The sequence below is a fragment of the Microcebus murinus genome, chromosome 3 (assembly GCF_040939455.1).
Source record: "Microcebus murinus isolate Inina chromosome 3, M.murinus_Inina_mat1.0, whole genome shotgun sequence".
Lineage (NCBI taxonomy): Eukaryota > Metazoa > Chordata > Mammalia > Primates > Cheirogaleidae > Microcebus > Microcebus murinus.
Genome location: NC_134106.1, coordinates 111,992,918 through 112,019,245, shown reverse-complemented (window position 1 = coordinate 112,019,245; position 26,328 = coordinate 111,992,918). Strand labels below are relative to the sequence as shown.

The 26,328-nt window shown below is 46.8% G+C and overlaps 2 long non-coding RNA genes across 4 annotated transcripts; one reads left to right on the top strand and one right to left on the bottom strand.

Annotated features, from left to right (window-relative positions):
* The first annotated feature begins 4,847 nt into the window (after nucleotides 1–4,847).
* LOC142870091 (uncharacterized) lies at nucleotides 4,848–26,222 on the top strand. 3 transcript variants are annotated; one of them, XR_012918653.1, is made up of 4 exons: nucleotides 4,848–5,197; nucleotides 8,713–9,253; nucleotides 13,029–13,133; nucleotides 23,480–26,222. It is a non-coding gene; the product is annotated as an uncharacterized LOC142870091 (long non-coding RNA). The 3 variants fall into 3 exon arrangements; XR_012918652.1 differs by lacking the exon at nucleotides 4,848–5,197 and having other exon boundaries at nucleotides 6,340–9,253; nucleotides 9,857–13,133; XR_012918651.1 differs by lacking the exon at nucleotides 4,848–5,197 and having other exon boundaries at nucleotides 6,344–9,253.
* On the bottom strand, nucleotides 15,886–19,123 carry LOC105874857 (uncharacterized). The gene is made up of 2 exons (XR_001155705.3): nucleotides 18,652–19,123; nucleotides 15,886–17,755 (listed from the first exon to the last, which is right to left on the bottom strand). It is a non-coding gene; the product is annotated as an uncharacterized LOC105874857 (long non-coding RNA).
* Nucleotides 26,223–26,328: the final 106 nt, after the last annotated feature.

Here is a 26,328-nt window from a genome sequence, read left to right as displayed (position 1 = left end):
GACTTTTACTTCTCTCTGTGCCCATGCATGCCCATCGATTAGTTCCAAATTATTAGAGAATACATGTGGTGTTTGTTTTTTCATTCCTGAGATACTTCACTTAGGATAATAGCCTCCAGATCCATCCAAATTGCTGCAAAAGACACTAATTCATTTCTTTGTATGGCAGAGTAGTACTCCATGGTGTATATGCATTACCTCTTGTTAATCCATTAATGAATTGATCGGCACTTGGGTTGATTCCACATCTTTGGGATCATGAATTGTGCTGCAATAAACATTCAAGTGCAGATGTCTTTTTGATAAAATGACATCTTTTCCTTTGAGTAAATACCCAGGAGTGGGACTGCTGGACTGAATGGTAGGTCTACTTTTAGTTCTTTGAGGAATCTCCATACTGTTTTCCATAGAGTTTGTATTTGCACTCCTACCAACACTGGACTACATGTTTTAAAAGTCTCTTCAAAGCCCAGAGTCACAGCACAAAGTTGTCTGAACTCCCTGGGTTCAGAAAGTTCAGTTAAAGAGCCCACCCTCACAGCTCCTGGAGCTGCCCACCCTGGAGCCAGTCCCCCTGTTTCAGGAGGGTCCCCAGGAGAGAAGAGAGAAAACACAACTCAATCACCCCTTTGCAGGCCTTCTTAGAGACTCTGAGAGAGAATGGAGGAAGGTAAAGATCTGGTCCCAAGTGTCACTTCTCAACTATACCCGTCCCCTGCCTCAGCACGGAGGACACTGAGTTGACCAACCATTTATCGACTCAATTTGGACACACTTTGGCTAAGGTAAGACATTCTCTACGTACTTTAGGAAGACACTCTCAGGGTCTCTGACAGGTTTTAATCAAAAATATATATCAATAACATTAAAGAGACTTTTAAGAGAGAAAGCCCACCCATGATCTCCGCCAACCTTCTTCATTTTACCACATCTTTCTAGGACTTGTTCACATGCATAAGTGGCTTCACCTGCTGCACCATTGCATGGGTATTTTTTGTTCCTTCTTTGTTGTCATTGTCACACACATTGCCACACAATGAAACTCCTCCTACTCTTCCAGGTTTCTGCAGCATTCATAATCATAAGCTTGAAGAGGACCCCATGTTTTTTTAAACAAAAAAATTCTCTGCTTAATTAGTGGCTATGAGGCCAAGTATTGGAGTCAGGAGGCCTGAAATCAAATCCCACATTTTATGTACTGCCTGCGCAGCTTTGGTAGAACTAGCCTCTCGAAGTGTCAGTCCCTCCTCTCCACAAAGGGACAGTGCCCACTGCCTCCCCGGATTGTGTGAGAACTACATGGTGGCACTGAACACAAACCTAGCATGGCAATGACACATAGTAAGGGTTTGATAAATGGAAGCTGTGTTATTAATAGCATCGTTTTATGATTCTCCTTTGGAAATTCAAAACAGGATAGAATGTAGCACATAGGAACTCTGGGGAGTGTGAGTTTCTTCTAAGTTTCTCAGCAACAGACAAGGCCAACTGTCTTCTTCGAAGGACAGGCAGGCCAGGGAGTGTGGGGACGTCTTCTCCCCACTCAGGTCACACAGTGTCCTGCCCTCAGTGGCCCTCACACTCTGCTGCCCCATCTCCCAGGCCGGGCCGCACCTGCCCAGGCTCCAGTGCTTTCCCCTGGGTTGATATATCACCCCTTTTTGTAAAACCAACACTTTAGGGACACCAAAGCACTCACCAGTCCCCCAAAGCAAAAATATTTACCAAAGCACGACTGACCGGGCTAGAAGAATTAATGCAGTTTAAAGAAAGCAGCTCCTCACAGACAGGAAGCTCGCCCGGCTGCGCTCAGCGTCTGCGCGTGTTCTGTTCCCAGAGGCCACTAATGCAGATCGGCTCTCAGGCCTAGCGCAGGGTGAGTGCTCTCCGAGAAGCACTCAAGGGTATTTGCCACTTTCAGCAAGTAAGATAGCAAGTTGTGTACGTGTATAAAATAGGCCAATATGACAACTCATATTTCTGTAGGGAGGAATAAATGAGTCAGTATAATTCTCTCCAGAAAATCAATTATTAAGCACCCATTCATTTGGCCACTTTCTACTGAACATCTATTATGTGTTAGATGTGGAGAGGGATGCAAATACCGATCATTCCCTAAATGCAAGGCCGCAGGACAGGCATGAGGCCGCCATCCGTCTCTCCGTTCATTCAACAGGCACTTGCTGAGCACTTCATCAATGCCAGGCATTGTCCTGGAGATGTGCAGAAAAGAAACCTCTGTCCCTCCCAGGGTCTGGCAACCTGTACAAGGGCTGCCTGCTTAGAGCAACAGTTTGGACAAGGCAGGAGTACAGGGCCACGTTCTAGACCCCTGGGAATAGGGCTGGAGAGCCCAGACCCGGGCTGAGCAGTCCGTGGCTTACAGCAGACCCCGTTCCATTCTCAGAGACATAACTTCATTTGTAAATAACTTTCTTTAGATATAGACATAAGACTCCGTCAAAGCCAAATACATCAGACTTAACCCAAGAGGTGGAAAGCCACACAGCAGGGATGTGCAGAGCTCTCTCTTCCTCCAGATAGTTTCCATGCGTCCCGCTCCGGCTGTTCTCAAGTCGCAGAGGGACGGGCTTCTGCGTGCAGACGCGCACCACACACGCAGGCTGCCTCCAACTTCGTGCAGACTTTTTTCAGCCAAAAGTTGAGAAGGTCAGGTGGGGTGGACATACCTGCCTTGCTCTTTGATCACCTGCCACCTTGAGAAGAAGAACTGTTTGTTGAGCAGCATGTTCCTGGGAAAACCAGGTGTGGGCTGCAGCTCCACCATGCCCGCCTGCCTCCCCTGCTGGGGCCTGAGCACAGCGAGGAGTGAGGGTCCCTTGTGGGCCTTGCCGAGACCAAGCTCAGTGCCAGGCACTGGAGCGAGTCACAAAAGAAGTGGAAAAGAGAATCTGGAAGAGTTCGAGTCTGACCCCAAGGAGAGGCAATGCTATAAAAATCAGTGCATACAGGCATAATTTGATTGGATGGCTGCTCTCAGCTCTGGAAAAAATAGCACATAAAAATAATTCTGTTATAAACTGACTCTTTCCTATATATAGTAAAGACAAATAATCACCCACTTCCCCAGTTGATTTGTCTTGTGAGTTCCTGTTTTTAACTATTGGGTTTTCTGAAAAGTTCACCTCATAAGCAGAAGTTCTAATGGCGGCCGTAGAGGAATGTGCAGCCACCAGGGTGACCCGGAGGCCCTGCAGGGAGGGGTGAGGTGGGGGAAGGGCTAATGCAGGACCTGAGCGAGGTCTACAGAGGAATTCTGGCCACTTGGGCAAAATCAGAAGCACAAATTCCAGATTTCTGCTGCTGTTGGTCTTCCAGTCCTGGTCCCTGGAAGGCTGGAGGAATTTGCAAGAGAGTGGACCTCGAAGCACTCTCCAAATCTTCCTCCTCCTCCCCAAATGCACCTGCTGGGAAGTTCCCTAACGGCCTCCCTATAAAATGCCTGGGATCAGCAGTGGGGCAAAGACCACCTAAATGATGTGTGCATAAAGGTGCATGAAGAATACACATCTCTAGGTAATCAGATGGCCCTAGGCCCCATGGTCTGATGTGGTGGTGTTGCCTTTTCCTGTGAGCACAAGTTAGACCTCAACAATAAGCTCTGAGACTCTCTCTCAGGAGCTCACTGCTAGCAGTGCATGGAGCAAGGCAGATAGACTTGAAGGACCACCCTTCGATTTGCTAAGAGACTGTTCTAAGCTGAGTCTCGTCTGGAAATGCTACCTGGTGGTAAGCCTTGTAATTCTGCCCAAGAAACCTCATTTCCCTTTTCTTTTTAATTGTTTCCCTTTCTGTCCTTGGGAGCAATTTAAGTCACTTTGATTCCACACTAAACAGCCTATTCAATGACAACAGACCAGAACAGAGACGACATTCCAGAAGTAGGAAACCACTGTGAAAAATACCTGCTTAGAGTTCCATAAAGCCTCAGGAAGCAGGACCACTGCCTGGCAATTTAATTGTTCAGAGTGTAAGGGGCTGCAAAATAACAGTGGATGTATTTCGGGTGGTCTTCCAACTGCTTCAGACAAGGACTGTGAGTCTTCATTCATTAGGCAAGAATGTATCATGTTGGATTGAATGCCTGTACATGCTAGGCACGGACAGTGGCTCATCGCTGATATTTAATGAACATTTGCAGGCCAGGGACCAGGTTAGTGCTTACTTAGGATGCATTATCTAATGTAATCCTCCAAAATGCCTATGAGTGATTTGCTATATTATGATTCCCAATTTATGATCAAGAACATGAAGGCACAGAAGTTAAGTAATTTTCCCAAGATCACAGAACCAAATGATGGAAAAGCCAGGATTGAACTCGACACAGGCTCCAGGCTTAACCACTACACTCTACAGCCCTAGAGAGATGTCCAAGGGAGACTGCTCAACCTGCCCCGAGAATCTGCTCCAGGCTTTGCCCTCAGAAAGTCCCTTACAGTGAATTTGAATTTCTCCTACTTCTGTTACCGTCTATTTCCTCTTGCTGGGCTCCAAGCTGGAGAAGAATTGGGAGTGGCAGCTTCTGAGAAGTACAGGGGCGGGGCGGGGGCGGGCACCGTCCTACGAGCGCTGGAGGCAGCCGTGCATTTTGCTAACCCGGAACTGAAAACCCTCCAGGGAGTCACCTGCAGCCACTGAAAGCCCTGTTTGCTGCCTTGTCAAAGCCCCGCATCTCCCCGCCCTTGGAGAGCAAAGGTGTGTTTGCCTGCAGAGGTGCCGGCCACCTGCCGCTGTGGCGTTTTGTCGGGCTGACAGTGCTCCAGGGAAACAGCAGGGAGTGCCTTTGTGTCCCTTCGGAGAAGAGGCCCTAGGTAAACAGTGTTTCTCCGCCTTGGAACCTCCAAAACCTGGGGGTTCAGTCCTCATCACAGGTTAATACCACAGCATGAAGCGGCCTTCTTGCTCGACTGAGCATGCGCAGACCATGCCAAAGGGCGTGTTAAAGCGCGCGTGCGGGGCCCCAGCCCGCGGGCCCTAGGCCTGGGGTGGCGCCCGCAACTTGCGTCTCTAGCAAGTCCCCGGGCGAGGCGGTGCGGCTGGGCTGGGGACCACGCTTCGTGTTTCTGGAGGTTGCCGTGTGGAATCCTTGGTGCTACGTTAACACCAGCAACACCATTCCTATAACTCACAGCTCAAAAAATTCCAGGACATGTTACCTAAAATCGCAGAAGCACAGGTAAGTATGTGAGGCAAGAGGCAGAGAGAAGAAATTGGGACCGGCCCAGCCCTGGCTGGGTGGCAGAGTAAGAATACACCTCCCGAGGACTGGCGGCCCCACACAGGGGCTGAAAGGGCCTGTGTGTAGTCGGGCTCCTGCCTCACCCCTGCGAGCACCAGTCGGTCCGGGCACAGGCAGCCCTGCCCTGGCCAGGTGCCCTCTCCTCCCTCGGGAGAGAGGAGACAGCCCGGGCATGGCGCGGGCTGCATTCGCGCCCTCTTCCCGGGGTGCCTCCTTCCCCCAGGTCCTGGCTGCACTCCGGAACACGGATCCAACCGCTGGAAGGAAGGGGCCCAGGCTCTGCCCTGCAATCACGTGCGTTTCTGGAAGGCGGGGCTCAGGTCTAAAACATGGATGAGGGGCCTGACTCTCGTCTCACCCAAATGATTTCACCCGTGTCGTTCCCTCCTAACGGAACCCCCTTTCTCCTGGGCCTCCTGGTGAACTCCTCTTCTTCCCTCAAAACCCAGCTCAGGCGCCCGTCTTTGGGAGGCAAGCTCCCCGCGCACTCCTCAGAGCCGCGTGGCGCCCTGCCGGTCACGCGTCCTGCCCTGCCGCGTGCTCGGCCTGGCCGCGCGCCGCCTGCGTCCCCTCAGCAGCTGCCGTGGCTCTGCGCCCCGCCGCCGCGGGACCGGGGCTCCCTGATGGATTGCTGTGTTCCGTGACACAGAAGCAGGCCAGGGAGAGAAGGCGGAAGACGGGAGGATGCTGGGGGCGGGTGGAGTCTGGCTACACAGGCACTTCCCCGCAAGGGAAAGGGGGCGCCGCGCAGGCGGGCGTTTTCCGGGGAGCCCGCGCTGGGCGGTGGGGCGCGGGTGGGGGACGGAGGCCGGCCGAGGCGGCCGCGGACTGCCTGTGTGGCGGGCTCTACTCGAGTCTGAAAACAGGCGCAGACTCAGACCCTCGGGCCAGCCGTGGGTCGGGCCTGGAGGCCGCAGCGCCGCCCTGCTGGGCCGGCCGTGGAACGGCGCGCATGCGCGGAAGCCCGGCCTCCGCGGCGCTGTCAGGAACGCAGCCGGGCGGCTGGCCGCGGCTGGGGGAGAGAGGCCCGCGAGGCACGCACCCACCGAGCCTCCCCGGGCTGAGTGCGGCCACACAGCGCTGCTCGCCGGCCCGCCACTCACCGGCCCCTCCGGCCCCTGGGGTATGGCTAATTAAAGACAAGCTTCCTCATTTCGTTCCCAAGTCAGTATTTAAGGAAGTAGAGCCATGCCATTCCTACAAGGCCTCTGACCCTACACTGCAGCAAACAATGCTCGGGCTTGTCCGTCCCGTCGGCCGGCCGCGGAGCTGTGCAGACCGCGCGGGAGGCGGGGGTGCCGCAGGCCCCACAGCTGGGCCAGCTGTTGGACTGTCCCCCCCTCAATGCCCTCCTCTCTCTCTTGCCCCAGGGGCCGGGATCTAGTGTCAACCCCTCCCTAACCCGGCTGCAGGGCAACTCCTGTGTTTATGGGCATGCTCAGAATCGCACAGCTGACTCAGAACACAGCACCAACAATCTCCTTTTGGATTTAAAGTAGCAGCAACTTGGCGCATTTGGGATTTTTCAGTTATTTTTTAAGAAGTAAAGAAAAACATGCCTTTAGATCAACCAACTCTTACAAGATCTGCTGTATGCCAGACCTGGTGCTAAGAATTGGGAAGTGCTAATGAATGAAATATAATTCCCGCCCTCAAAGAATATCCAGACTTGTAGATGAAAGAGACACATAAACAAATAAATTACACTAACATAGAATAAGTGTAAAGGCAGAGTTACATACTATGCACAGTACAGAGTAGGTAGTGACAACCTCTAACTGGTAGGGGAAGAAAGGTATGCCAGAAGGTGGGAAATCTAAGGTGGGTTTTGAGGAGTAAATAGGAGTTCATCAGGTAACCTAGTGAGGGAAGAACATCCCTGGCAAGGACAAAGCATATTCAAAGTCATTAGATCACAGAGAAATAGGTTGAACCCCCTAGTTTCAGTAGATCTCAAACTTTTCTAACAAAGAACTCATAAAACAAGAGTAAAGCGACTGGATGGCTGGTTTAAAACAGCCAGTGCGAGCATGAAATTTCTTAGATTTTTATTTTCATTTTTAAATTATGCAAACTATGCATCCTGATTTATAATATTTTCATGTGTTGTGACATTAAGATGTTTTTAACTTCTAGTCAGCAAAGTTATTTGACTTTCCAAACATAAATTGTCAAATAAAATGTATCCTCCGTGGGGGAAGAAGCTCCCCGTTGACCCCTTGGCTTCAGGCCTGCCTGACACACCGCGGGGTCAGCCAAGGTTAGTTTGCTGTCCAGCTCGAGAAAGAGAAGGCCTTTCAAACAGGGTTGGAGACAGAGTTTTGTCTTTGAAAGTACAAGCAATTTCCATGCTCATGTCTAGGCCTGTTGACCAGGTTGGACCACAGTGGCAGTATCTTCCAAACACTCTTCTGGAAGTTCCAGGCTTGTCCTCCAGTTCCCTTTCGCCCTCTGCCTGCCACACTGGCTGATTAGAGGAAGCCGCTAATGGAGCAGTGAGGGGTGAGCCGCGGAGCCTCCCGCAGCGTCTGCGGAGGCCTGCCGGCTGGGCGCCAACCCGACCCGCAGCCCAGCAGAGGCAGGCCACCCTCTGAGGCTTTAATGGGCCACCTCAGGTGAAAGGCGGCCATTCCCCAGTCCTGATGCCAGGCGAGGCCCAAGGCCTGTTCACTTGGCAGCTCTGGGAGTGGCGTCCAGGCCTTATTGCTCATCAAACCTCCCAGCCGATGGCAGCGCGACCCGCAGTCTGTGCGGCCCCGGCTGGGTCAGCGCGCTGGGTCAGCAGTGCTCAGCCCCATGCGCGTGGGAACCCCTGGGGGTGATTTACACCTGTGGTAGGGCAGCCCCTCAGCCCGATAGACCAGAGTGTCCAGGCTGGGGCTGTGTTGGCGTGGCCCTGAGACCTGGGAAGGGAGCCAGCCTGTCCTGGCCCTGTGGCGCCCTGAGCAGAGACCAGGACACGGGTACCCACAGAGCTTGGTGACTCGTGCCTTTGAAATCATCACAAAGCCTGTGGCCACCACAGTCCCAGCAGGTGGCCTGGGTCATTCCTGGAGTGCTGTTTCTTGCACAAGAGGCAGGGCCCCTGGTGGTGCTGACACCTGAAAGGGGGTGACATTTGTTGAACACAGGACATGTTTGGGGCCCTGAGCTATTGACTGTCCACTGCTGACCCTGCTTAAGTGGCACACATGGGTTCTGCTTGGCTCTCGCCCCCATGCTGGGACTGTCCTCAGGTCTGCAGCCCTGCACGCCCACCAAGGACAGCCAGGATGGCCACCCACCCAGCATGGCTGCGCAGTTTCCCTGGGCTGCTGCTCCTCATTGCCAAGGGACTCTGCTGCCCAGCTTCTTCTGTCCCCTAGTTGTCAGAGATGTGGCAAAGTCGTGCTGCCCTGTCTGTCTCCGGCTGTGCCCGGTGAGGTCAGACCTGCTCTTCTCTCTCTCCACAGGCCACTCTACCCTGCGTGCTGGTGGCGCTGTGTGGCAGCCAGGGGTGCGGTCCCCACTGAACGAGATCACATTCCAGGAAGGCAGTAATTACTGCCTGACCAGTTCAGAACACAGTTGGAAGATATTTTACATTTATGCTAGAAAACTTCAAACAAAGTTTCACATTGCCAAAAAGGAATTACCTTCACTCTTGCATCGTGGAGGAGACTTGTGCTTTGTGTTCGCCATGGAGCGGGAAGCACCCAACAACCTGGAGGGAGTCGCTGGGAGCCAGTGTTCACCTCGGGTGCGCTGCAGAAGACAGCTCGCTGTTGGCAGTGAAACAGCCCTGAACCAACGGCTTCAGGGAAAAGCACGAGCAAGGTGTGTGCTTTCACTGCAAACCAGTCCAAAGAGCACTGTGATGTGTTGCCCCTTCCTCTGACAGAGCAGATGTGAAATAACCAGGAATGGTGCGTTTCACCATAGAGGACTGGAAGAGCTCGTGTCTGGACCTTACAAAGAATCTCCATGAGCACTAACTGAGCAATAAACAAATATGTAAGTAATTCTTCTCTACCCATTCTAATTTGTCTTCAGTATATCGCTATGCCTTCATAAGGGCCCATGAAGTTTGTAATACATTTTGTAGTCAACTTGTTTTACAGACAAGCACCCAGCAGACAGTGTTTGCCCAGGCCTGACACATGCTCGGGAAATCTTGTTAGACATACTGGCTACTTTTTTTCAAAAGCTCCCAGGCGATTCCAGTTTTGTGCCCAGGGTTGAGAGTCCCTATGCCAGAAGCAAGCAGGTGGATGTCCATATCTCTGGTTTCAGCCAGCAATAGAGAAGGGCTACCTAGAGGGAGTGTTATAGGTTGAACTTTATTCCTCTAAAATTCATATGTCGAAGTCCTAGCCCCCAGTACCTCAGAAGGTGACCTTATTTGGAAACAGGGGCACTGCAGGCGTACAGATGCTCCTCGACTGACAATGAGGTCACATCTTAATAAGCCCACCCTAAGTTGAAAGTGTCATAAAGCCCTGACTTCAGCATGATATAATACATCCATGTAACAAATACTTGCACCTCCTGAATGTTTTGAAATATAAGAAAAAAAGAGTTTCTGGGGGAGGATGTTAATGCTATGTTTCATGACAGGTGCTGACTACACGGGAAGGCCGTTCTGTGAAATTTCATCTGGTGTATATGCATTATTTGGGTACTTTTTTCTATGTATGTTATTCTTCAATAAAATTTATAGGCTGGGCACGGTAGCTCACGCCTGTAATCCTAGCCCTCTGGGAGGCTGAGTTGGGCAGATCGCTCAAGGTCAGGAGTTCGAAACCAGCCTGAGCAAGAGAGAGACCCCATCTCTACAAAAAATAGAAAGAAATTAATTGGTCAACTAAAAATATATAGAAAAAATTAGCGGGGCATGGTGGCGCATGCCTGTAGTCCCAGCTACTCGGGAGGCTGAGGCAGGAGGATTGCTTGAGCCTAGGAGTTTGAGGTTGCTGTGAGCTAGGCTGATGCCACGGCACTCTAGCCCAGGCAACAGAGTGAGACTCTGTCTCAAATAAATAAATAAATAAAAATTTATAAGAATAAAATACATTGAATATACCTGACCTACCAAACATCATAGCTTAGTCTAGCCTACCTTACATATGCTCAGAACACTTCTATTAGTCTGTAGTTGAGCAAAATCATCTAACACAAAGTCTACTTTATAATAATGTGTTGAATATCTCATGATGTATTCAATATTCTCACATAATCATAAAGCCAAAAAATTGTTAAGCTGAACCATCCTAAATTGGAAGCCATCTGTAATTAGTTTCAAGATGGAATCCTATCCCAGTTGGGTGGGCTTCTAATCCAATGGGAATGGTGGTGATCTTATAAAAAGGACAAATATGGACACTGGGAAAATGCCATGTGGACATGAAGGCAGAGACCAGAGGAATGTCAAACCAGCAGGAGCCAGGGGAGAGGTCATGTCCTAAGGAGGGACCAACCTGCAGACATCCTGACCTCACACTTCCAGCCTCCAGAACTGCGAGACAATGAATTTCTGTTGCTTACACCACCCAATTTGTGGGACATTGTTTGGTCACCCTAGGAGACTAATACAGGGACATTCCTCAGAGGAACCCAATGGAAGTTCAATACACAAAGGTTCAAAATGGATTTTTTTTTAAAAATCAACAGAAATCTTCCAGGGAGTGAAAGAGTTAGAAAGCACTGGAAACTTGTTTCTCTGAGTTGCTCTTTTTTAATGCACTTAACACTATGGAGGGAAGCATCATAAATCTCCTCAATGAACCTTCTCACTCTGCTGATGGGCAGTGAGAAAATGACTGGCTCGCTGTACTCCTAGACCCCTTGTTACTCCCTTGCTCATTTCAGCCTGTTGGCCAAGGAGAGATAATTGCATTAAATTACCTGGCAATTTAAATGCTCCCCTTTTTAGCATCAAAGTAGCTTTTCTCTTTAGTCAGTTAAAAACCTGAGGTCTCCCTGGCAAATAGGAAAGCCTTCGAATTAGGAGTCTACAAGGAGCCGAATGGAACAGGAGAGATCCCGGGCGCAAAAGAAGTGTCTTGCGGCCTAATCAGGCTCCCTGCTAGAGGAACCCACGGGACGCCCGGGGTCTGGAGCCACAGTGCCCTGTGTGTTTCCCACAAGACACTAAGTCCCTTGAGGGCGAGGACTCTGCCCCTCATGCCTCACCGTCAGGGCACCTCACCGTGACTGCTGAATTCTCCCACCTCATCTCGGGCCAGAGAATGCCCTTCATCACCTGGTCACTGCACAGGAGGCAGGGACGAGGAGTAAATCAAGCACTTGCAGACTCTTTGAGATGCAGCAAGAGAGCAGGAAACGGGCATCTTTACAAGGCACTCGTGGCACTTTTCAGGGTCACACAAACCAGATAAAAAGATGATAAATAGAAATTCAATTAGGGTCAGCAAAGAGAAATGGAGGGTTGGACCTAGAAATAGATTTTTCTTTTTGACAATATAAATAGAGCCTAGGACTCTTTGGCTCTTTTGACCTATGACAATAATTTTCTGATTGAAGAGCTTGAGACTCACCCATCTTCCTATATAAGACTTCAGCAGCTCTAGACAGCTTTAGATAAGGCTCTTTAAAAATAAACACAAAAGTAATAAATGAGTATCTTCCATCCTGACAGTTCTTCTTAAGTCCCCTCATACTCTAAGGACTTTTCAGTGGGTAGATTTGGAGGAAAAAAATACTCAAACCTGAAATTAATTGTTCAATCCCAAGTCAGTTGCCTTTTCTAGCTCTCTGGTGGGTTACATGCCAATCAGCCAATTTGTCCTCTAGTTCCCTAACAATGCCCCTGTCCAAAAAGTCACACAACACCTGCCAGGTGCCATTCTAAGTTGAGCCCTAGCTCCTCTACTGGCTGCATGGGCCCCTGCTGTTGAGAGGAAGGCTGACATCATGCAAAGAGTTTTCATTCTAAAGTTCCAGAGTTGAATCGCAGCTCCTTCCCTTGTGCTAGTATTTGAGTCCCTAAGACTTAGTTTCCCCCTCTCTAACTAGGGATAATAGCAGTGATGTGAGTGGTTTCATGACCTTTTGTGAGGATTAAAGAGGAGAGTGAATGGCTCCCTATACGCTGTAAATGTCTTTTGATACATCTATCTTCCAAAGATATTATAGTAATTTTATTTTATATTGTATTGGCTTATTTTTATTTTAATAAAGCTGATTTTTAATAAAAATATTTATGTGCAAAAGAAAAACATTTTTTCTTCTCTCTTAATCCATAAGCCTCATTGACACTTAAGATCAAATTAATTTATAACAATATAAACAGGAAGTGACTTGTGTTAAAAGTTACTGAATAATACCAACTATATTTTCATTGAAGTAATCTGACAAAATAGTTTTTAAGTCTTACAGAAAAACTTGTTCTAACCGACTAATTAAAACCCACTTAATCTAATAAAGTAGATTCTCTATGGACCTGTACTAGAGAAAATTTTATTAGTCTGAGTTGAGCTACAATATGAACTTAAAGGTAGTAAACTATATTTGGGGGCAAAAAAACAAACATGGTATAAGTAGGAACCCCCACTTATCCACACTGGCTTCCCAATTAACTCCAGGAACTATACTCACAAAGAAGGCTGCAAGCTTTTGACCTGTATCCCTCTTCCAGTTAAGAACTGCAAAACCAAATTTCCTCCCTGGATACTTTTCTTTGGGGAAGACAGCATTTGCTCTTCGGCTTCTTCTTGTGGCCAAGGTCAAACTGATCTTGTTGTCTGACACATTGTCTCTTGTCCAACAGCATCCCATTGAAAAGTGAGGCCATTCTGGCCAGCTAGCTTTTCTCAGGCCAGCAAAGGGAGCTCGGTGCAGAAGGAAGAATGGCATTGTCTGAGCGTCCTTCCAGGTGAGCTCACCCTGGGGAATCCCAGAAATGAGGCCCACACAAGAGTAGATCATAATCTATGTCATGGTGCCCAGGAGTATGAGCATGTTACTTAGAAAGCCATTTTATATGTGCTGTATATGTATGTATCTGCAAAGGCACAGCCATGTACCTTTGTACATGTACAGATATATTCAGCCATGAATATATCTCTATATTTGCAAGAAAGGAGCCTTAATTCTCAATCGAGGCCAATGAAGATTTTGCTGGATCCTAGAAGTCTTTAGGGAACTTGCTTTAATTAGATAAGAATAGTTCGTATAATATTTAACCTATCAGATAGATGGTAGATGATTGACAGATCAGACAGATCGATGATTGATAGATTTAAAAGTCAGACAGACCCAAGTTTATACCAGTTCCTGGTTGAAGGAGCCCTGATAAGGTGCCATTTCCCTAAATCTAAGTTTACTTGTCTATAAAATGGGTTTGCTTACCTCTCCAGGTGACTTTGAGGCATCAATGAGCCAGTATATGTAAAGTGCTTATTAAAGTGACTAGTTTAAAGTAAGCCTTGATAAACAGGAACTATTAACAACTCACTATTATTGAAGAATAGTTAATTTGGGGCATCCTTGTGAATTCAGGATTTCAGAACAGTAAGAAGACAGACTGGATTAATGGAAAGGTTCTGATACATATACATGTAAATAGATACTTACCGCAACAATGCATACCTTAAATGGGATCAGTCACCTGGTAGTCAGATGTCTCCAAGTCACCAAAGGTGACACGGTTCTGCTTGGGAACCTAGGAACCCAGCCTGATTTCCTGGTTCAAAAATCATACCTGTGAAACCCTATCCAGGTGAGAAACTGTTCTGGTTAACTCTCCTGAAGCCAAGCCACAGTTCATTACAGAGCTATTTCTCGGGGTCACCGTGAGGTCATCTCCTTAATTGACTCAACAGCCAGGGGAGGCCAGGCCCAGGAATTTAACTGCACAGCCTTTGCCTCAAAGTCCATAATAACACCTCTCCTTTGTTGAACACTTACTATGTGCCAGGCAGTGTGCAAATAGCCTCATGTGCATCCGTTTATTTAATCTCCTAACAGCCCTCTGGGGGAGCAGCTACAATAATCCCCATTTAAAGATGAAGAATCTCAGGCTTGGCAAAGCCCAGTCATGCATCCAAGATCACAGATAAGTGGTAGAGCCCACATTCCAGGTCTTTCTGAGTGCCTGAGCTGTTACCACCAGGCCACATTTCACAGAAAACCATTAATCCCACATTTCTTTCCCCTCTCACATGTTTATATTGCATCTGAGAACAAAAGGTGGTTTTAAATTCTTATTTTTCTCACCTGCTGAAGAGCAGCACATCCTGTGGTCCCTAATCAGGCCCTACCTGGCTCCAAGCTCTCCAGAATACTCCCCCAGAGCGCTTCATATCTCATCAGTGTTTACCCCAATTTCTGTTCAGGATTTTTCCTGGCCTCTCAAAAAACAACAGCAACAATTTAGCAAGTAGTTTAAATCTCTCTGGTTTGGCTAAGAATCCTCTGAAAGGACACCTGGTTGGAGCAAGAGTGCCACCTGGTGGAACATTTGGGTCACTGCCAACACACACCTTTGACAAAAGTGGGCAGGCCGGAGCTTAAGGGAGATAAGTGGTGTTTCCACTGCCTGGAAGACATTCCTGGACAGCTACAAAAACTAACTCAGCAGTGCCCAGGTACTTATTTTACTGAATTTCACAGGTGCTGTTCAAATACAAGTTTGGGACTTTGAGGGCTTGCCTTTCTTGGCTCCAAAGCCCAGAGCTGGGATGAGGTAAGGTGAGATAGAATCATGCAAGCACAGAACTGTATCCCGTCTTTACTTAAAATTTTGAAATGTTATTCATCATCAATTTTTTGCATTAGTTTTTATTTTTTAATTGCATTAAAATATGGTTTGATTACTGAGATTTTTTTTGGCACCTCTTACATTTCGTACCCACAGCAAATGCCTCTGTTGCCTCCACCTACTACTGGCCCTGCCAAAGCCCTCTGCAAAAGGATTTTGTGTCCTTTCAAAGCTCTGCCTAGAAATAAGCTGACCCACAACTCCTGTAGCTCCCCCACACGTCTGTCTTCACTCTTCCCCTCTGAAATAGTCTTGGTCTACCTCTATCCCACCACAGTCTCTCCTGGTTGACTCGACACACCAACTGAAGTCAAAAGAAAGCACACACACCAGCAGGTACACTGGAGTGTAACTAGCAGATAATCTGGCAAAAACCATGTGCAACACTGAGCTCCTTTGGCAGGCAGCTAACTTGACGAGCTAAAAGCTGCTTTTGCTTTTGCTGGGTCCAGGACCAGCGGGCCACAATAAGTCAGGGCAAAGGACACTTGCCAACACTGTGCCCCTGCCCAGCCATGGCCTGGCCGAAGGTCTGCCTCATAGCATTTCTTCCTCAGTCTCCAAGCTTAATGCCCAAGTGAGGCCAGATTCCCATAAAATTCTGTGTCTCATATGGGTTATTCCAGTCCCCTGACACAGCCAGTATATGTAAAGTGCTTATATGTAAAGTGCTTACAGGCTGGAGGTCTTTACCTAAAATATATGAATGGGCTGGGGGAGGGCAGTATAAGGAAAGTTCCAGAAACTCCTGAAATGTTATGCAAAAGTGTGTGCATTTTCTGGGGAGATGGGCTATTACTTTCCGCCCATTTTCCAAGGAGCCTTTGACTTGATAGAGGGCAAGAATCACAACAATCTTTATAAAGTCTTCAGGTTTTATCAAGGGTCTATGCAAGAAATAGCAACAATCCTAGGCTTGGCCTGATAACTACTGCTAGCCTGACCTGTGGCATGTAAACAGTGCGGGGCCATCCTAAGAAGCACTTCTCAGCACGCAGAGGAAAGAAACTCTCTCGGTGAACTGGAATCTCAACTGGGGGCAGAAGCGGGAAGGCCAGTTTCTTTCTTTGCCTTTCACTCCCTGCTTAAAATCTTATTCAGCCTCCATGGTGCTCAGGCAACGCTCCTTTCTGCAAGCTCCCTGGACGTCCTAACGCCTCCTGCAAGATCTGCCTCCTATGTCAGTCTTCTCAACATTTCCGGGCAGGGCTGAGCACTTTGCACATACTCCTGTTATCAAGCGGATAATTCTTCTAGAATTATCTGCATACTTGTCTACCTTCCTCACAAGACTGTGAGCCCAGGAGGGCAGGAAACCCAGCCTTAGTCATTTTGGTATCCTCGGCACCTAGCATAAAGTCAGTATGTAAAAAAATGTTTCAATGAATGAATAAATCAATCTTCAATGAATGAACAAATATCTACAATATTTGTTTTGCTAAAATATACCTTGGCTCTTTCAACAATGTACGAGTTTCAGTGATGATGACCGAAGGGCAGAGTAGAGAGATTTCGGGCACTCCCCCCAAAGCCTCCGCTTCCCAGCATGGAGAGTGATGCTCCCATGCACTCGGGGATGCGGGAGGCCGAGCCCGCAGGCTCCCTGGGGCCACGCCCAGCTGCGGTGTGAGGACAGACAGCGCCCCCACACCACTTTGCAGGTACTGCTACAGGCAGGACACCTTGCCTTCCTCTTCCTTATTTTTTCTGCTCCCTGGTTCAAGGTCACCATCACGCATGTCCAGAGCACACAGCAGGGAGAAAACTGAACAGGGGAGCAGATGTCAACGGTGCCCAGGCAGGGCCTGGGAAAGCTCAGTCTTCTTCACCAGTCTAGTCATTAGCCATAGTGAGGGCCAGAATGGGAAACTAGTTGACTCAACTTATTTCAACATTCCAGATAAAGAGAGCTGAATTTCATGCCTTCATGCCCAGAAATGCATCATCCATGAACCCAAACGGGTAGTTTTACTCAGCTTCCTCCCACTGAACTTAAATTCATAAGTCTGATAAAAATCTCAGGGCGGCCACTCCAAGCTCAGCTTTTCCCAAACACATTTCAGAGCCTGGCCCATGAGCTGGTGGATGGAGGACTCACCCGCTGGTTCCGTTCCTGCTTTGGAGAAAAGGCCTCAGAGGAAGCCCTAGGCCTGAACACAGCTGTGGGCCTTACTGAATTGTCAGCCTTGCCACAAACAAGAAACATCTCAAACAACAAAAAGGTCTTTTCCATGTTCTGCTGAATGGGGTTTCTCATTCAGTTGTGGTTCCTTCTGGTGGCGAGGCCTCACCTGCAGGGTTTCCTCACTCTCCAGCCGCCCGTCCTCAGACCACCACAGCCACTGGCACCCCTCCCACTGCTTTGCAGGGGCTCTCCTCAGCCGCGAAGGAAGTTTGTTTTTTTCAACATAGGTAAATCCAGAAAGGACTCAGGGTTTTGATTCATTGTTTTGTGAACAGCAATCTAACCTTCTCTTGTCCACTTCTCAGAATTCAGGTCTCTCCTTTGAGGACCTAAAAAGCCCACACAGAAAAAGAGAATATCCCAAATTTAAAGCTGGGAAAAAAGAAGTCACTCTACTGTTCATCCTCAAATGTTCACGCAGTTCACATTCCCCACCTCTTCCAGATGTCTGGTAGAAATGGACCACTTGGTCCCATCAAGTGGTTTTCTGTCCTGTTTATGTCTTTTCTAAGGCCTCAGGTCTTAGATCTCTTTCTGTTCTCTTTTGTACCTATTAAGTGCAAAACAAATATTGATTAATTGATAAGAGCCTAGAAAGTCTAAAGCCAAATTAAAGCCAAGGGTGCTTTTATAAAAATATAAACTATTTATCAGTCATTACTCCAAGCCAGGCCCTTTATTTTACATTTAATCCTCACCACAATCCTTTAAGGCAGGTGTTTTTATTCTGTCTTATAGGTGAGAAAACTGAGGCGTAGAGGCTTCTGGGAATGTGAACAGCTTCTCAGAGGTGGAGTCAGGGTGCCAGGATGGGCTGCCTCTCGAGGCTGGGCTCTTCAGCACTTTGAACTCCCCAGTCAGCCAATGACCTAGGGAGACTTTCACTCACTGAGCACAGTGAGAAGGTACCCATGTAATACAAGGCCAGAGACAAGGCAGGTAGAGTTTCACTAGGTTAGAGTTGTTAATGCTTTTTCCAGGAGAGCTGCAAGTACCACCCAGGCCAAGCTCTCATCCTTAAAATCCCCACTGCCTCCTAACCACACCCAGCTCTTCTCATGCCTTCCTATCTACCTTGAATGGGCATCTGAATAAAACTTCTTTTGTCTCCTTCACCTAACCAGCTCTGGGCTAGGAGCATGGCACATGACATGGTTTTTAAGATAAGTATAACTGCTGACACAACAGTCATGCCCATAGCTGAATCTACTCTTTGCCCTAAAAGAAGATTGGACCTCAGAAGCCTTCTCAACACAGCACTCCTGGCAGCCACTACCAATCAGTCAGCATTGCCTTAAGATGAAGCCTATTTGTCATTATTAGCATCACAAGTGATCAATAGAATCTAATTTCCATTTCCTCTATCCTTCTTGCCGTAGTTCTCTAGTGTTTCTGGGATAGATAATGGGATGAAGGGATGGATGGAAAGGAAAATTGAGTTCTTACCTTACAGAGGAGCCCTGCTTGGCACCACTCCTGATTCTGCTGACTCCACTCAAGGCCAGCGCTTCCTTACAAAGTTGCTGTTTGCATGAGGCGTATTTTGTGGTGTTTGTTACAGGAACTGGTGAGATTCACGGGTCATTCTGAGGCCATGAGGACCTTCAGCGTCAGCACTTTGTTTCTCACTCAGTCTCATTTCCTCTCCCTCTAACATGTGCCTGAGCTTAAAAACATCCATTCACCCCATACTTCCTTCTTCTTTTTAAAGCTCAAGCTGACAAGAGAAATTTCTTTTCCCACTCATCCCCTTTTTTTTCTATAAAGGGGAAAGTACTTACAGCTCCACTGTGGGGTGTGTAGGAATGACCAATGATTAAAAATGCTTTTGTGTCTCTGGAGCCATGAGTGTCCCTAAGCTGGGCCATCAGCTGCCTAGAGTTTCTGAATCGTCCCATGATTGAGCAATGGACGGAGAAGCATGTTTTCCCAAGTCCTCCACAGAGGTCCAGACTTTCTGCTTTAAACCAATTCAGTTATGATATCTAGATATTCTTCCCCTTAGCAAAACACTGCTCAGTGATCGAGAGGAAGGAAATGTTAAAAAGTTCTTATTCAAGATAGCTTGAAGAGGAATAAAATACATCTTATAAAGCAATATTTTGGCGATCTGAGTACAAGTAAATCAAAAGCATATGGATTGGGTGCTGTTAAAACATGCTTTTGTTTCCCTAAAAAGGGAAAAAAAATACTGGGGAAAAAGATATTTTATAAAATGGCATACAATGGAAGACAGCTGGGGATTATTTTTAAGAAACCCAAAATGTGATGGGGATGGCACAGCCCTAGTTATTAACATCTCAGAACTGGCTGGGGAGTAAAATTAGCTGTAAAATGGTTGTGCCATTTGTTACTCCAAGCTGGAAATGACATATTTCTCATGTATTTCTAAAGAAGAAAAATGTCATATTGAGGTATAGGAGATGGACGTTTTGATTCATTCTCTCTGTTTTGATGTTAGTCACAATAACAATTCCTTTCACTGAACTCACAGACTGTGAAAGGTCAAAGTGCAGAGGTAAGACAGAGTCCTGGAGTTGGACTGTTGGCTCTGCCCTTAATAGTGATGAGGTCATAGGTAGGTTAGTTCACCTCTCTGTGTTGTAGTTTTCTTATCTGGAAAGTGAGAAAAATAATATTAATAATAGTAATAGTTGCTACCCTCACCACCTAGGTAAAGTACTTGGAATAAATATCAGGTGCAAAAGAAATTCTCAGTAAATGTTAGCTATTATTTGTCCTCCTGCCACGAATGCTCTGCCACTAGATAATTTCATGGCTCAGTCACTTACTCCAAACACTGTCCAATCTTTAACTATACTGACAAAGAAAAAAAGAGAGAAGACATAAATAAGATCAGAAAATGAAAGTAGGGACATTACTATCAACCTTACAGAAATAAAAGATTGTAAGAGAGTACTATGGACAATTGTACACCAACAAATCAGGTAGCATGTAACAATAATTCCTAGAAACACACAAATTACCTATACTAACTCAAGAAGAAACAGAAAATCACAATGGACCTATAACAGGTAAAGAGATTGAATCAGAAATCAAGAAGCCCAATGAAGAAAAGTCAGGCCCAGATGGCCTCCAAAGGCAGACAACCAAGAAAGTGTCATTTCAGGAAAACAAAGGGAGATGAGATTTCTGAAGAGCAAAGAATGCTCGACAATGCCAGTGAATGCTGAGAAATAAAGTACAATGAGAACAGAAGTGTCCATCCGATTGAGCTACCTGAAGATGGATGGCCACCTTAGTGAGAGCCATTTGGGGGCATCATAGGGCTAGAAGCCAGACTGGACTGCTTTCAGGGGTGAAGGAGCAGAGGCAGTACATTCTAAAGAAGTTTTTCCATAAAGAAGAAAATACAGAGATAGGAAAACTGCTGGGAAGGGTGAGGGACAAGTGAGGATATTGTCCTAAAACGGGAAAGACTTGTGTAAGCCTAACGCTGATGGAAGAAACCCACCTGAGGAGACAAGAAGCTGGATATTCAAGAGCGGGCAAGGGGTGAGACTCAAACCACAGCCTCAGCGGGGGAAGCAACCTCGCCAGCACCCTGGGCTACAGATGGGAAAGGACTCACCCGCTAGCCCCAAGCAACCCAGGCCTCCAGGTCAGCGCTGTTTTGACTACACAGCGTTTTTCCCTTGTTCAGTCGAAAACGTTCAATTTCGAATTGTCCGAATAATGACAGCTGAGGCTGCGCCATAACATAACGCTTGCACTTCCCTCATCAAATATCCAAGGGTCAGCGAGGAGGCAGAGAAACAGAAACTAAAGCTGATGAGTAGAAAATACCTACTATGGCAGACTTTGTCAAGTAAGTCGAGGATGCCTCCGGGCCACTCATGGCCTCCTTTCCCTGCAGGGCCCCTCACCCCTCGGCCCCAGGGCGAAGGGGCCTGATTGACGTTCGCCAGGAGAAACTGAGCATGCGTAGCCCCGCCCCTTCCGCCCGCTTGCCCATGGACACATCCGTTTTCCCCAACGCCAGCTTTAGGTAGGAAAGGCAGTCTTTGATTTCCATCTGCCTTTCTCCTTTGGTCTTTTTATTTTATTTTTTATCAGGAAGAAGAGAGCTAATTACTCCAATGGGAATATTATACTATCCAAAGTGGCATGTGAAACTTGGTTCTCAAAATCTTTCTTTATAAAATATAAGGATTAAAAAACCATAAAACACAATAGGAATATTTTCTGATATAATTTAATAATGAAAGTACATTCTTCTCACAGAAGGACGATCATAATACAGAATGAGACTCCGATTCCTTAGAGCTGTAGAATACAAAGGACGGCTTTTGTAATTCAGTTAGATCAAAGTGCAAAATCAGAGTTGCTCGTCTCTTCAACTCTTTCCAGCATTCAGCTATTTTCTATCTGGAAATAGCCATCACCACATCCAGTTTCAAACTTGAGAAAATGACCCAGAATCATCACCATATATGAAGAGACAGCACCGCAGTAACCACTCTGAAGGCAGGAGCGACCTGCCAAATTACATTCTTTGTTGATGAGGGAAACGCATCAGCGATTGCAAGAGCAGGCGTTGGCACCGCATTTAGATGCGGATCCAACCTTCAGCTCGCTTCTCTCCAACTTTTTCGGTGCCGAATTGTTGATCCTAATAATCATTTTGGGATCAGAAACAGTCACTATCAGCTTCTCCAATTACTTCAGCCTCCACATTTCAATTGGAAAATATTGGCCTTGACTGTGCAACTTCTCTCTACTGTTCCTGAGTATTTTAAAATTTACCAAATAATCTTTAGGCCTACTGGTGAAGACAAAGACTATCTGTGAAATCTCTCTCACAAGTTAGCTTGCATGTTCTTTTAAAAAAAGGGGTAGCAAGAGAGATTATTCACGGATTTTGTGGGACATCAGAATCTGGGATGTGAACAGGGACTAGGGGCACTAGGGAAGATTAGGTTGAAGTAAGCGTTACTCAGAGCAGATGCGTGATCCCCACGCCCCTCCAGCCCTGCAGTGGATGACCTCCAGCTACCCCACGGCCTTGCAGCAGTAGCTCAAAGTTCCCAGAGACAGCATCTGGCCCCTTTGGCTTCTAGGAGTAAGCACTCCCTACTCCCACCCCCAGAAAACCGTCTACAGTGGGAAACACCCAGGAAACTCCCTCAAAGGAGGACACAGAGCTCTTAGAATGGTGGACGGGATTCGAGGTGCAAAGCCCAGCAAGCATCCACCACACAGGGCACTGTTAGCATCAACTCAATGTCTTAACTCATCCATGGTTGTTTGTGGCTTGGTGATCTTAGTTCTCATTCTTAAAAGTTCATTCTATACATATGGATTGAGCCCTTCTGGTGGGCTCAATCCATATGGAGATACGTGGAGATGGAGGTGGAGATACGTGAGTGAACAAAACAGGCACAGTCCCTGACTCGATGTTGCTCATGGCCCCATTACATCATCTACCTTGACTTTAGGGCTGCAGGCCCCACCTTTGTCTTTACGAGCCCACAGTCATGTGAGACAATTCCATCGACGCCTCAGCCCCGAGCTCATTGGAAGAACACCCTTGGCACAGACTTGGAAGACTAGGGACTGGTGTCTCTGAGTTAGACTCATTTAAAAATTAGAAAGTGAACTCGATATGGACTGAAGGAAGTGGAGAATGTGATCGTGTCACAGGGGGTTGGGCCATCTGCCAGGGATCCTGAGGAGTCAGCAAACCACAGAACACTGTGACATAGATTAGTTCCAATAAATAAATGTTCCTGTTTCAGCAGGCTCGTTTGTAAGAGATAATTTTACATTCAAAGAATGAGCTGAGCTACCTAAAGAGTGTGTGTGTGTGTATGTCTATGTATGTGTGTGTCTGTGTGTGTCTATGTATGTGTGTGTCTGTGTATGTGTGTCTATGTATGTGTGTGTGTGTGTGTGTGTGTGTGTGTGTGTGTGTGTGTGTCTGGGTGTCTTAACCAGCAAGCATGAGAAACAGCTTTTTTTTCTTGTTTTTCATGGTGACACCTGGGCATCCATGGTGGTCCATGTCATGGAAAATCACAAGCCTTGGGGACTTCCAGGTCTGACTATCAATTATTTATCTGAGTGGCCTTGGGGGAAAATTACTTAACTTCTCTGAGGCTTGTTTCCTCATCCATAATATTAGAATAACAATATCTACCTACCATTTATCATGCATTCACCATGTGTCAGATTCTACGTTGAAAAATTTTAAGTATATCATATAATTTGACTTGTCACAAAATCCATTGAGGTTTTATTTCTAATTTTACAGATGAAGAATGAGAGATAGAGTGGGTAAGTAACTTGCCTGAGGTCACAAACCTGGTAAGTGTAAAAGAGGCAGGATTTTAATCCAAATGTGTCTGACCACAAAGCCCATGCTCTCTAACACCTCGTTCTACTACCTCCTTGCAGGACATTTTTGGTAGGATAGTTTCAGCTGCAGCTACAAAAAACTCAAAATTCTCCCACGAAAGCTTCAGGGACTGAAGCTCCTTCTCATTACTTTACCATATTCAACAAGTGGCTTTCACCTCATGGTCTAAGATGGCTGCTCACATCCAGCTATCATGCCCACATTTCAGTCAATAAAAAAGGGCATGTTCCAAGGATTTTGATGTACTTGGTGGGTCCTGAAACCAACCCCATATGTATACCAAGAGACACCTGTACTTTTACGTTTCTAAAGATATCTGTTTTAGTCTCCTCTATTTCTAGCATTGCCACAACAGAATAGATGATCTCTTTATGCATTAGATAACTATTATCATATGGAAAATCTCCATACCAAATTGTAATTTCTATCATAAAAATAAAGCATGTGTACATTTTTAAAGGGGGGTATGTTCTCTCTATTGAGGAGACTTCCTGAAAATTGCACACAACACTCTTACATGCAGCCTAGAGACCACATGGACACATGTAGCTGCCAGGCAGGCTGTGATATGTGGTCTGATTGCAGAAAGTCAGTGCCTAGCTGGAAAACATGGTGCTGGGTTATTAATGAAGAAAGGAAGAATGCATCTTGGAGGACAATTAGGGTTATTGAAATGATACAGGATAATGTACATAAAGCATTTAGCTCCCTGCCTAGCACATAGAAGCTACTTTGAAAATAACAGAATTTGTTATTTATTATTGACCTCCATCTGACTGGGAAACGTGCAGAAAATCAGAAATTCAAATCAAGCAAGGAAAGCTCATTAAAACGGGGAGGGGGGCAGGAGAAGAAAACTCTTTTAAAATCGCCGTGATATTATGTATTGGCACCTGCTTTCTCACACACACGAAGGCACTGCCCTCACTTGTGAACGGCGCCCCCACGTGCCCCATGAGGCTGATAACGAAGAGCTGCTTCAGCAACTATCCATGGCAGAATCAGTCCACACCATGTAACCCCCCGGGATGATGGTGTCACAGGTGACCATTGGTAAATAATTTCTCCTGCTGCAGTTAATGGAAATGCAGTTTTCATTACGGTAATGAAATTGAAATCACAGCCAGCCTCTGTGGATTCTGCCTGACCCATCTTTCATTTCTTGTCAGACTGTGTGTTGTTCTCACTCACCTTTGATTAGCCTTTGTCGTGAAGGGTAGGGGGAGCTGAGGGATTGAAATCCCCAGGAAATCTCTACCTCATATGGCCATTTTAACAATCTTCCTTGGCTGTCCTGACACCAGGGCTCTGGAAAAGTAGGAAAGAGACTGTCTTGAATTTGAGATGGACATATTATCTAGTAGCGAAGGTTCCCAAATGTTCCCGCCTGACTTGAAGAAATGACAGACATGCAGCCAGTAGGAGGGGAAATAGGAAGGCAAAAGGGAGAAATGCAGGAAAGTGGTGGTGACAAGGGGTGCATGTCATTGAAAATTTCTCAACTGTATTGGACAACTTCCCTTGGTGGGATGTATTAAGGACATCAATATTGTGAATGCAGGCTGGGCACAGTGGCTCACACCTGTAATCCTAGCATTCTGGGAGGCCAAGGTGGGAAGATCGCTTGAGGTCAGAAGTTTGAGACCAGCCTGAGCAAGAGTGAGACCCCATCTCTACTATAACTAGAAAGAAATTAGCTAGACAACTAAAAAAAAAAATAGAAGAATATTAGCCAGGCACTGTGGTGCATGCCTGTAGTCCCAGCTACCCAGGAGGCTGAGGCAGGAGGATCGCTTGAGCCCAGGAGTTTGAGGTTGCTGTGAGCTAGGCTGATGCCATGGCACTCTAGCCTGGGCAAGAGAGTGAGACTCCATCTCAAAAAAAAAAAAAAAAAAAACTATGAATGCCTCTTGCTATGGTTTGTATGTTTGTCTCACCTAATTCATATGTTGGAATCCTAACCCCAAGGTGATGGTATTGGGAGGTGATCAGGTCACGAAGGTGGAGCCCTCCTGGATGAGACCCGTGCCCTTATGAAAGAGATATCTGAGAGCTCCTCATCCTGTCGCCATGTGAGGACACAGCAAGAAGAGGCCATCTATGGACCAAGAATCCAGACACCGAACCTGTCAGTGCCTTGATCTTGGACACCCCAGCCTCCAGCAATGTGAGAAGTACGTTCCTGTTGTTTATAAACCGCCCAGTCAATGGTATTTTGCTATAGAAGCCTGAATGGACTAAGACACCTCCCAACACAAAATGTGTTTTCAATTCAATTTGGCTCTTTGAATTGCAATCATTTGTGGCTGTATAAATTTTCTCCCCTGTTAGAGAAAAGTTCATGAACAGAGATGTGCAGAGTTGTTCCCTCAGTCTCCTTTACTCCGAATTCTGGGTCACGTCTCAGCTCCTGATCTTTCAGAGGCCCCACTCTTCCTTTTCTGTCACTGCTGGCCTCTTCCTTGCAGATTTTATTTTTGCTCCATCCACGCAACAGAGGAGGCAAGGAGCTAATAGATTTGTGGCAGAGAGAACATATGCTGAGCCACATAAATCAAGGCATTCAATTTTGTAACTTTGTTGAGAAATCAAAAGAAAAATAAACATCTTTATTTGGCAGAGGCCAACAACCCTGCTTACAGCCTAAGGTTTTATCTCTTCCCTGTTTTTCTCTGTCACTGTTCATCTTATGACCAAATGGTTTCTGGCTGCCATTTTGTTAGCCAGAAGTGACACTGTGTCAG